Below are 12,140 nucleotides of genomic sequence, written 5' to 3' on the forward strand. Positions count from 1 at the left end.
GCCCCCTGCTTAAAGAGAGCTGCATGGCAATAGAAAGTTGCCCCTTGTTTGAATGGCACCGCAGTGCATTGTATCAGTCCTTAGAGCAATGATTGCAACCGAACTCTCGGATACAGAGAAGACAAAGATGACCAGAACCATCACATAAACACAGTCGAATTTGAAATGTTTTACGGCTGGACTTCAGAATGAAGTTGCCTACGTATCCCAAACATGAGAATCAAGCCTTAAGGTACACTCGGGTATGAACCTCTCCTTTTACGCTCTAACTTTTGTCAAGGCCGCCATTTCTGGGTTTTCAACCTTGCGAGCTTTGTTCTTCTTTTCTTTTCAATTCTTTTCATTTTTTTCTTCTTTTTTCTTTTTCATCTTTTCTTTTCATTTTCTTTATTTTCATTTTTTGTATTTTTCATTTTTTTTTCTTTTCTTTTTTTTCTTGCTCTAACTTTTGCCTGGGTCGCCCTTCCGGGTTTTCGGCCCAGCGAGCCTCTGAAGGGTAAAAGTGTAACAAGTCCATGCCAAATGGTTTGAGATCCTGAAGTCATCTGAATCCAAGAGAACGGCTGTTGTTTATTGACGATGCAGGAGTCCATCCAATGGGGGCTGAATTTGCCCCTAGTGTTGTGGATAGGAACTCGGTTGTCCTTCAGCAATACCTTCGTCTTTCCTCCCTTCTGGGATTTGGCATTCTTGCCGATCTTTGTAGATTTGTAGAATGATCCATCTTCGGCTCTTCAAGCACAATCTGACATCTTTCGCCCCCTAGTTCGAGGGGTGTTCCTGATCTAGCTTCACAAGCTCCCTTTGATCACATCTGACATTCTCGCCAATAGTTCATGGGCTGCTTCTGATCTGGCCACACGGGCCTTACATTGTGGTTGACCGTTGAACATTCTGAATGCAAGTTCAAGGTTTGAAAGCAAAGAGGTTGAGTCTTGAGGCTGAGTGTCATGACCAAAACCTGCCCCTGTGGGTTTAGCACCGTAACCGACCAGTAATCCGAGATTACCGAAGGCCTGCTTAACAGTGATACAGTAATACAGAGTACAGGGGCTGGCAGAAGCCAATACAGTAAATAAACAATGTCCAATGAGCTGTGATAATCTGTATGAAAAATGACTTTTCATTCAAATATATACAGTCAGACAAAACAGTATGTACATATATACAATCATTCAGTCAGGGACCTAATCCCCATTAAACAGTACAGTACAGTAACAAAACAGTTACAGAGACAGAAGGGGGAACTAAACACCCCTAAGCCATAACTTGGCAGGCTCGGAACCTCGCATTGAGGCACATAGGTTGGCTCGACAAAACTGGAGTTTACCCCGATGCTCCTAGCTGCGGTCTGGTGCCTGAACACCTACATATATATATGAGCAGTGAGCTAAAGCTCAGTGAATAACACAATGCGTAAAAGGGTTAAGAATAAATGTCCTTACAGTAATGAAAACAGTTCATTAAATCAGTATTTCAGTCGTTCAGTCGATACAGTCATATGTGGAACATCCATTAGCATAATAGTACAGTAAACAGTAGGTCTTAAAAGACCGAGCAGTAAATGATGGCTATCAATCAGTAAACAGTAGTGGTTCCAACAAGGGAACCAACAGAGATCTCTGTATAGTAATAGTAAACAGTAGTTGCTAAGGATGCCACAATACAATTCAAAATATAGGACATACATTCATTCAATTAACAGTATCAGTTCAGAAAGCAGTACAGTTCAGTTGTTCAGAAGATAATCATTTTTAACATATCTTTACATAGTTCTTACTCACAGAGTTCTGGGCTACAGTAAAGCTAGAGCGCGTCCCCAGTCGCCAACCCTACACAGTTACAGATTGAACACACACTAAGCTACACAGTTAGGAAAGATAACAACTTTAATCCCTAATTTGCCTCGGTGTGGTTCTACATCTATATCCTCAATAAGATGTCTTAAACCAGGCCTAAGAATGCCTAGACTGAGATAAGGATGCAAAGATGCACTTTAAAAGCATTTTTAGACTTTCCAGAAAACAGGGGTCACGCTCGAGCAGAACTCTTCTTTTCAATTCAGTATCATTCGGTACACACAGTCTTTCTTGAAATTTCAGTACATTACTTTCAAATTTGAAACCCGGTCTTGGTCTAGTTTCCCTTTCCTTGATGATCTTCTTCAAGAAGTCATCCAGTTGCTGTTTCTCTTTAATCTCTTCAATCAATGCCGGTTGAGCAGAAATAACAGCTAAGGTTCCACCTTGTTCTCGTAAAACAATTTCAATTTCAGATTTTTCAAGGTCACAAAGCAATTCTTTCTGCCCGGTAAGCAAACAGGCTAAATTTTCAGTCGATTTCCGACTCAGTGCATCGACAACGGTATTGGCTTTTCCCAGATGGTACAAAATCTGTAGGTCATAATCTTTAATCAGTTCTAGCCATCTCCGCTGTCTCATATTCAGTTCTTTCTGCGTGAAGAAATATTTCAAACTCTTATGGTCGGTATATACTTCACATGTCGCCCCATACAGATAGTGATGCCAGATTTTCAGTACAAATACTACTGCAGCAAGTTCCAGATCATGGGTCGGGTAGTTCTTTTCATGCGGTCTCAGTTGTCGGGAGGCATAAGCAAATAACTCTCCCATTCTGCATTAAAATACACCCCAAATCCTTATGAGAAGCATCACTAAATACAGTATAACCGTCCGTACCTGAAGGTAGGGTAAGAACCGGTGCAGTTACAAGTCGAGTTTTCAATTCTAGGAAAGTAGATTCCCTTTGGTCAATCCAGTCAAACGATATCCCTTTCTGAGTTAACTGAGTCAACGGTAAGGCAATTTTGGAGAAATCTTTGACAAATCTTCTGTAATATCCGGCTAGTCCCAAAAAGCTTCGGACTTCTGTCACATTTGTTGGTCTAGGCCAGTCTACTACAGCTTCAATTTTCTGTGGATCAATGGAAATTCCATCTTTGCTAACAACATGCCCCAAAAACATAACATGATCAAGCCAAAATTCACAATTAGACAGTTTAGCATAAAGTTTCTGTTCTCTTAAGGTTTGTAGGGCAAGTCTCAGATGATGTTCATGTCCTTTTATACTTTTGGAGCAAATCAGTATGTCATCAATGAATACTACAATAAAGTCATCAAGGTATGGTTTAAAGATTCTGTTCATGAGGTCCATAAATGCAGCAGGTGCATTGGTAACTCCGAATGGCATAACTAAAAACTCGTAATGTCCATACCTCGTTCGAAAAGCAGTTTTGTCAATGTCCTCTGGTTTAACCTTCAACTGATGGTGTCCTGATCTGAGGTCGATCTTAGAGAACACTTGAGCACCCTGTAACTGATCAAATAAGTCATCAATACATGGCAATGGGTATTTATTTTTCACAGTTACCTTGTTCAGTTCACGGTAGTCAATACACAGTCTTAGTGAGCTGTCTTTGTTCTTCATAAAAACAGGAGCGCCCCATAGCGAGGTGCTAGGCCTGATGAACTTCTTATCCAGCAGTTCTTACAGTTGCACTTTCAATTCTTTCAGTTCAGTTGGAGCCGTTCGGTAAGGAGCTTTAGATACTGGCTGCATTCCCGGAATCACATCAACGGTAAATTCAATCTCTCTGTCAGCTAAATCCCCTGGCAGATTATCTGGGAAAACATCTGGGAACTCTCTGACTATAGGAATACTGTTCACGTTAGCATTATCATTAGTAGATACAGTCAATACAGAACACAGATATCCCTTACACCCCTTTCTAATCAATTTAACGGCTTTCACAGATGAAATCAAATACAGAGGAGGTACTACTCCAACCTCATTAAACACAAATTCGGGTAAACCCGGTGGACGGAAAACTACTTGTTTCGTTTCACAGTCTATGGCAGCATGGTATTTTGCTAACCAGTCCATTTCCAATATTACGTCAAAATGATCAATGTTCAGAGGCAGTAAGTCAATAAACAAATGTGCATCTCCAACAATAATTTCACAAGCAGGATACATATATGCACAGGTCATAGATTCCCCAATGGGTGATGATACAGCTAACAAATAATTCATGGGTTCTAATGGTCTATTCAGTTTTCGCGAAAAAGCATGCGACACATACGAATGCGTAGACCCCGAATCAATCAGTACATAAGCATTTTAGTACAAATAGAGAGAATACCTGACACAATAGTCTCGGTATTCTGCACGTCTTCCGGTACTAGGGCGAACACTCGGCCCTGCCTCATAAGCTCTTTTCCGGTAGCTTTGGGGTTCGGTTTTGGTGCAACAGTTGATGCTGCCACGCTTGGTGCAGCTTTACTATTGGCTTGCCGAGCAGAGGGGCAGTCTTTAACCATGTGGCCCACCTTGCCACACTTGTAGCAGGCTCCAGATATTTTATAACAGACCCCTTTGTGCTTCTTGCCACACTCAGAACAGGGTGGTATGAAACCACTTCCTTGGCTGGGGCTAGTTGTTGACCCCGTATTCTGTTTCTTGTTCAATGGGTTATGCTTGCCTTTCTTGAATTTGAAGCCCTGCCTTTTACCACGCCATTCAGATGCTGGTGTTTCAGTTTTCAGTGCCTCGATGTTCGATTCAGCCATCAAGGCTCAGTCAAGAACATTTACATAGTTCGATAGCTTCAAAACATTAATTCTGTCGAGTATTGAAACATTAAGGCCGCCTTCAAACTTTCTGGCCTTCTTATAATCAGTGTCCACCATGTGTGGTGCATAACGGGCAAGTTCAGTAAATTTTGTCTCATATTCAGCCACCGACATGGTGCCTTGTTTCAGTTGTTCAAATTCAGTCACTTTTCTATCCCTAACACACTGAGGGAAATACTTCTCGAAGAAGGCTCCTTTGAATTGAGCCCAAGTCATTACGGTGTTATTATCACGGATAAGCATCCACCACCTTCTGGCTTCTTCTTGCAGAGTAAAGGTGGCCAATAGCACTTTATGCGCTTCAGAGCACGAAAAAACCTCAAACAATTTTTCAGTCTCAAGAACCCATGCTTCAGCCTTTAACGGTTCAAGGCCTCCCTGAAAGGATGACGGTTTCATTTTGATGAACTTGTGGGTGAGAGCAATTATGTCCCCATCATTAACATTAGCATTTTGTTCCGGCTGTACCGGAGGAGGTGGGGGCTGTTGATTTTGTTGTTGGTCCAGTCTTTCAAGTATTAATTCTATCATTCTTTCTAGTCTTGCCATTCTTGCCTCAGAGGATGAGGTTTTAGATTCATTTGCAGTTCTCGTATTATCCATTTCACTATAGGCAGTTATAACAGTTATCAACATAGGCAGTCATTTATTTAAACAGATTAACACATTAGCATATATTCAGTCATGTCATAGCCACACACTTATCATGCTCATGTGATGCCCTATTTACTTTTCTAGGACACCCTATAGCTCATTTGGACACGTGTGTGCGGTATAACTCGTGGTAAGTATCGCTCTGATACCACTCTGTCACGACCCAAACTCGTCCCTATGGGTTTAGCACCGTAACCGGCCAGTAATCTGAGATTACCGAAGGCCTGCTTAACAGTGATACAGTAATACAGAGTACAGGGGCTGGCGGAAGCCAATACAGTAAATAAACAATGTCCAATGAGCTGTGATAATCTGTATGCAAAACAACTTTTCATTCAAATATATACAGTAAGACAAAACAGTATGTACATATATACAATCATTCAGTTAGGGACCTAATCCCCATTAAACAGTACAGTACAGTAACAAAACAGTTACAGAGACAGAAGGGGGAACTAAACACCCCTAAGCCATAACTTGGCAGGCTCGGAACCTCGCATTGAGGCACATAGGTTGGCTCGACAAAACTGGAGTTTACCCCGATGCTCCTAGCTGCGGTTTGGTGCCTGAACACCTACATATATATATGAGCAGTGAGCTAAAGCCCAATGAATAACACAATGCGTAAAGGGGTTAAGAATAAATGTCCTTACCGTAATGAAAACAGTTCATTAAATCAATATTTCAGTCGTTCAATCGATACAGTCATATGTGGTACATCCATTAGCATAATAGTACAGTAAACAGTAGGTCTTAAAAGACCGAGTAGTAAATGATGGCCATCAATCAGTAAACAGTAGTGGTTCCAACAAGGGAACCAACAGAGATCTCTGTATAGTAATAGTAAACAGTAGTTGCTAAGGATGCCACAATACAGTTCAGAATATAGGACATACATTCATTCAATTAACAGTATCAGTTCAGAAAGCAGTACAGTTCAGTTGTTCAGAAGATAATCATTTTGAACATATCTTTACACAGTTCTTACTCACAGAGTTCTGGGCTACAGTAAAACTAGAGCGCGTCCCCAGTCGCCAACCCTACACAGTTACAGATTGAACACACACTAAGCTACACAGTTGGGAAAGATAACAACTTTAATCCCTAATTTGCCTTGGTGTGGTTCTACATCTATATCCTCAATAAGATGTCTTAAACCAGGCCTAAGAATGCCTAGAATGAGATGAGGATGCAAAGATGCACTTTAAAAGCATTTTCAGACTTTCCAGAAAGTAGGGGTCACGCTCGAGTGTAGATGACTCCGCTTGAGCGGACATGTAGCCAAAGGTTCCGCTCGAGCGTATCATTACCTGCTCGAGCATTCTGCAAAACAGTCAAAAGTGCTGGATAGGCGAAAATCACGCTCGATTGGGTGCTCGACACCCGTTCGAGCATGAGACACAATGTCCCGCTCGAGCGTCAATTATTCCGCTCGAGCGGACTTCAAAACAGAACAAAATGTTGGGAGCACGATTTCCACGCTCGAGCGCCAGTCACCCTGCTCGAGCGTGAGTCTAAATTCTGGAAATTCCATATTTGAACCTCAAGCTCAAAACCAAGTTTTAAACCATAAATTTCGATCCTCTTGGGCCAATTTTCCAGAAAACACATCAAAACTCATACTTTAACATGATTCAAAGCTCAATTTGTAACATCAAAGCCCAAGGGTGTTTCAAATAAATCCAATTCAAACCAATTTCCATGAATATGAAGAACGTGCAGACATGCATGAATTAAAACCATTTCAAAGCTTCAATTTGATGCTCTAAGGAGCCAATTGTTCCAAAAACAAGATGAAAACGTGGACTTAACATAACCATGAGCATGCATGAGACAATTCTCCATGGAATCAACTCAAATTCAACAATTCAAACATGCATGCATGGAATGAGCTCCAATCCAACATTAATGAACCAATTCTTGACTTAACTCTTTAAACTACCATGATCCATGCTAGAAGGAACTTAAATACACAATAAGAAGGATGAAATTCATACCTAGGTTCCTCAATTACAAGTCTAGAGGCTCAATTAGACAAATCTCCTACAAATTCTCCAAGTCTCCAAGCTAGACTCTCACTTGAACTCAATTCCCTCACTCTCACTCTCTAGGTTGGTCGTGTGCAAGAAATGGGAGAAGAAATGTTGATTCAATGTGTACACAAGTCTCAGAATGTTGCCTAAGTGATCCACTAGGGATGACAAGGTTGTAATTAAGCCAACTATTGCAATTTGACTCATTTCAATCTAATTTAATCATACCTAATCAGTTTTCAGGTAATCACGCCATAAAATCACATAAATCACGATGATCATAAAACACTAATTGGTTTCCGGTTCGGCCGCCGACAAGGCCTTCAATTTGCAGTTTAAACACAAAAATACGAACAGATAATCAAATAACCAAATAGATAGAATTTCAATTAAACAAGTATACTCAGTCAATTCAGTTTCAATTTCAGTCAGTCAGTTCAGTAGTTTATTCAGTTCACTTATCATTCATAATCAGTTTCAGTTTAACGGTAATCAGTGGTTATTCGGTAAATAGTGACGAGGGTTATTACACTGAGAGCGATCCTAAGCTGCATAATCTCAAGAGCAATTCCACACAGATCTTCGCAGGATGGCGCAAAACAGTTTTTTGAAATCTTTTAAGAAAGCGACTAATCGCTCGTGCTGAAGATAGTGTAGAACCAATCTGGATCAAGCCAGGATCCTTCTCAGTACTCACACTAACAAGCGTGATCTCAATCATTAAGGGCTTAGCATGCCTTTCTTTCTCTCAAATGATCAAGTTTTTGCAAATCCCGAGGAATTCCTTCATCTTCGTTTTTATCACAATGTTCAAAAACAGTTTTGAAAAACTTAGGTCAACGCAATACTTAAAAACACAAAAAAACAGGTGAAATGCACTGTCGTTCCATTCAACTTTCTGGCACAATTGGCACAAGGCAGAAGTAAGCACAAAAGCATGAAAAACCACTGCTGTTTCATTCATAACTGTTGGTGTAACTGGCTTCATGGCAGAAACAGACTCAAAAGAAAGCGAAAAGACAAACACAAAACAAAATAGTGATGCTCGAGGTAACACCCCCGGAATCACCTGACTCTAACAAAACAGGACTGACTCGATACAACAAGACAGACCCGAAACAAAAAGACTAACTCAAAACAAAGAGACAGACTCAAAACAACACAATAAAACTGACCTAAATACCCAAGTCAGAAACTAGCATTCGCAAATGCTCAAAACAGTGCGTGCCATACGCCACGTCTAGAGTAAATCGAGCGCCGTCCGCAGGTGGTTCATCCCCCGATCAAATAGTTACATTATCCCCCACAAGTTTTCTGATCCAGTGCCAATAGATTTTGCAGAACCCGGCGCGACGATGACCTTGTCGTCAATCAAATCTTGTATTTCATGGCGAAGACAGTAACAACTATCAGTGCCGTAGCCGACTTATTGATGGAAGACACAGTACTTGGCCGGATCATGGGAGGGGGGAAGTTTATCTGGTAGTGGCCGCAGCTCCAGGGGTTTCAGATCCCCCTTTCTAATCAGGACCCTCAAGGCCGCTGATAGAGACATGTACAGTGGGGTGAACACCCTCTGGCCCCGAGGTGGGTGTTTTGAGGTTTGTGAAGTTTTGCTGGACGTGCCAACAAAGGGATTAACAGGCGCTGACTGGGTTTGCTGATCTCTTCCAAGCACGGGATTAGAGCTGAAAGGGACATTTCTGGTGCAACGACCCTTCTCCCGACTTGCCCCTTGATTTGAACTGCTTTCATTCTGAGTGGCGAAAGTGTCATCCACAGTTTTTGCAACAATTGCGAGTACTTACTGTTTGTTCAGCCCTTCGGCTTTCAAAGCCTCAATATCCCACTGAAGGTGTTCATAGGGACCAATGCCTGCCCCTACCTTGCTCTTACCACTTGCCTCCACTTTGCCAAGGGAGTGGCCTTCTTCCAATCCAGCTCGTCCCAAGGTTGGGGAGCCTTTAGATATGAACTCCCTAGTACGTGATGTGGTCAATGATGGGGCCAAAACCCCAAAGGCTAAATCTGCCACAGTTCTCTGAAGATCTTCGATCATTCTCATCAGCTCAGAAGTAGTGGGTTCATGGGTTTGGGATGATTAGGGTTCAAATACACCCATCATGCTTAAGTCCATGCTTTCCAGGATAAACACCTCAGGCTTAGGTAGATGGACCGGGGTGATGTATATGCTCGGATCGTAAGGGACAGCCAATGTGTGGATTAGATTGAGATGTGGATGAGGTACTTGGTCATTGGGGTCTGAAGGTGGAGCTATCGTCCGGTTTTGGATTTCATGACGAAGGCGGTAGCAACGGTCGGTGCCATGACCGCGCTGCTGATGGTACACACAATACTTGGAGGGGTTATGTCTGGCTTGGAGTGGGTCAGGAAGAGGTTGAGGATCGAGGGGTTTGAGATGCTCTCTTTCCATCAAGACTTTTAGTGCACTAGTCAGGCTCATATAGAGGGGGGTGAAAGTTCTGCCTTGAGCTCGGGCTAGGCCGGCGATTTGTAGGCTTGGATTGACAAAAGGGTCGGCTGTGGCGACTGTATTGATTTTGGTGGGTTTGGGAATAGTGCTACTACCAGCATTGGTGCTTCCTGTAATCGCCCTCCTTGTCGGTTCACTTGTTCTGGGAATGATCCTGCTGTTGAACGCATTCTCGACCTGAACCCCCAATTCATGCAAACTTTTAAAAGTGAATAGTGGAGCGACTATCAACTTTTGCAACATATCATGCTCGAGGTTTCGCACCATCATCTGTACTTGATCCTTCTCAGAAGGGCGATCTGTCATCTGTGCTGCCTTTGCCCTCCACCTTGCAACAAATTCCACAAAAGGCTCTGTTGGGTTCTGGCGGGTTGTTTCAAGCTCTTGCATGGTCGTTTCAACTTGGGTATTGTAGGAATACTGATCGATAAAGGCTTCAGCCAATTCTTCCCAGTCTTGCTTCACTTTGTCCTCCAACTTAGCGTACCAAGTGGCTGCTACACCCGACAGGGTTCTTCCATACATAGAGAGTTTCTGTGGCTTAGTCAGACCCATCGGCTTCGGGACATCCAAGAAAAGTCGGATATGTACCATTGGATCTCCAGACCCGTTGAAACGGTCAAGGTGTGGCATTTTGAATCTGTCTGGGAACCGTACGGCAGACTCAGTGTGCCTATCCTCAATGTCGGGAATGGAGTTAAGGCCTTGTGCCTTTTTAAATTGCTTTTCAAGGTTCGCAATTTTCACTGCAGTTGGATTGAGCTCATTAACATCAAGGGAATAAGGCCTCTCATTAGGCTGCACCAGGGGTCTGAGCACCTGAGCTTGAGTCAACCTTTCTCGAGGATTCGGACACTGCAGATCTTCAGCTGGCAGAAGTGGGTCAAAGTTCGGCTGGGGTCCCAAAGTTGGATGTGAGGCAGATGCCCCAGATGGGCGCTGCGTTTCAATACTGGTCTAAGCCTGCATGGCAGTTCCCTGATTTAACGCTGCTATCACAGCCACAAATTCTTCCGAACCCTGTGCCATCACAGTCTGCTGAGCCCGAACAAAGGTGATGTGACTGGCGACTGACGGATCAGATGAACCGGTGAGCCCTGACTGGCCTTTCTTTGCCTTGCCTCTGCGAAAAAACACTGGTTGCCCTTGAATTGAATTTCTGACCTAACAAAGTCTATCAGCACTAGTTCAATGTACCCAGGAGATATCGGAGTCTTCTGAAGCTATGGTTCCAGGACTACCCCTAGCAAAAGAGAAAACAGAGAGCATCTCAGTCTGATTTCACCAAAACAGATTTGACTCTTTACTGAATTATGCCCCAAAGTTCTGCCTGTAAACTGATACCCTCAGGTAGAACTGATTGCCCCAAAATACTGATGCTGGTGCCTGCAGGCCTGATACCCAAACTTGTAAACTGATACATGCATTCCCTGTAGAGGCACACTCTAAAAGCACATAGCAAGCAAAGAGAGCCAAAACATCCCTATGTTGGGGTAGGGTTTCCCTGTCCTATTTTGTCAAGAGCTAGGATTTCACTATGCACGCATCGGGTAAGTAACCTGTCTTAGTTTGGAACGGTCACTATGGATTGCGAATATGCACTAGGCCGAATAGTCAAAAAGGGTGCCCCGGTAAAATCGGGGTTTGTGTTCCCATACTGGCAGAGCCCGCAACCGGTCAGCCTTATGGCACGCTTCTCAAAGCGAGCCTCCGGCAAACCGTTCAAGAATAGCAGATGGCCAACATGGTGTCCTAGGCGCACCAATGCACATGCAATGCAAAGAAAAACACATAAGTGTAGTCAAAACAAGATATCATGAGTGAGTCAAGTTCTCTAAATCCCCAACAGAGTCGCCAGAAACTGTGGACGCGGCCTCGAGCTTTATGCCACCACAGTTCGGACTCCCTTTTGTGTCACGGTTCTTAATCTGAACCAAAGAGTCCAAATCTGGCAAATCGTTTTGAGAAAACAGATTTTTAGAAAAGAAGTGCCAAACATGAACTGCTTTGCCAGATACAGAGTCGACACCTAAATATTTTTTTAATGGGGGAATTTCGGAAACCCTGACTTGTTTGCCTAAGGCCACGTGTCCGTCATTACCAAAGTTGCCTCGGCTCGGGAATTTGGGTACGATTGTGGAAGGTCAGCTATGAGCACCCCCTCTCGCCCGATTCAAAGATCGGCCTCTACTAACCATGATATCCAATTTTGAAAACGTTATGTGTTCTTATTCCGGTTAATTAGCTAGAATTACTATGTGATGCGCACAACAAAACAAGCATAGACTAGATCGCCTAATTTGGAAC

This window comes from Camellia sinensis, chromosome 5, assembly GCF_055761805.1.
Source record: "Camellia sinensis isolate YWXY chromosome 5, ASM5576180v1, whole genome shotgun sequence".
Lineage (NCBI taxonomy): Eukaryota > Viridiplantae > Streptophyta > Magnoliopsida > Ericales > Theaceae > Camellia > Camellia sinensis.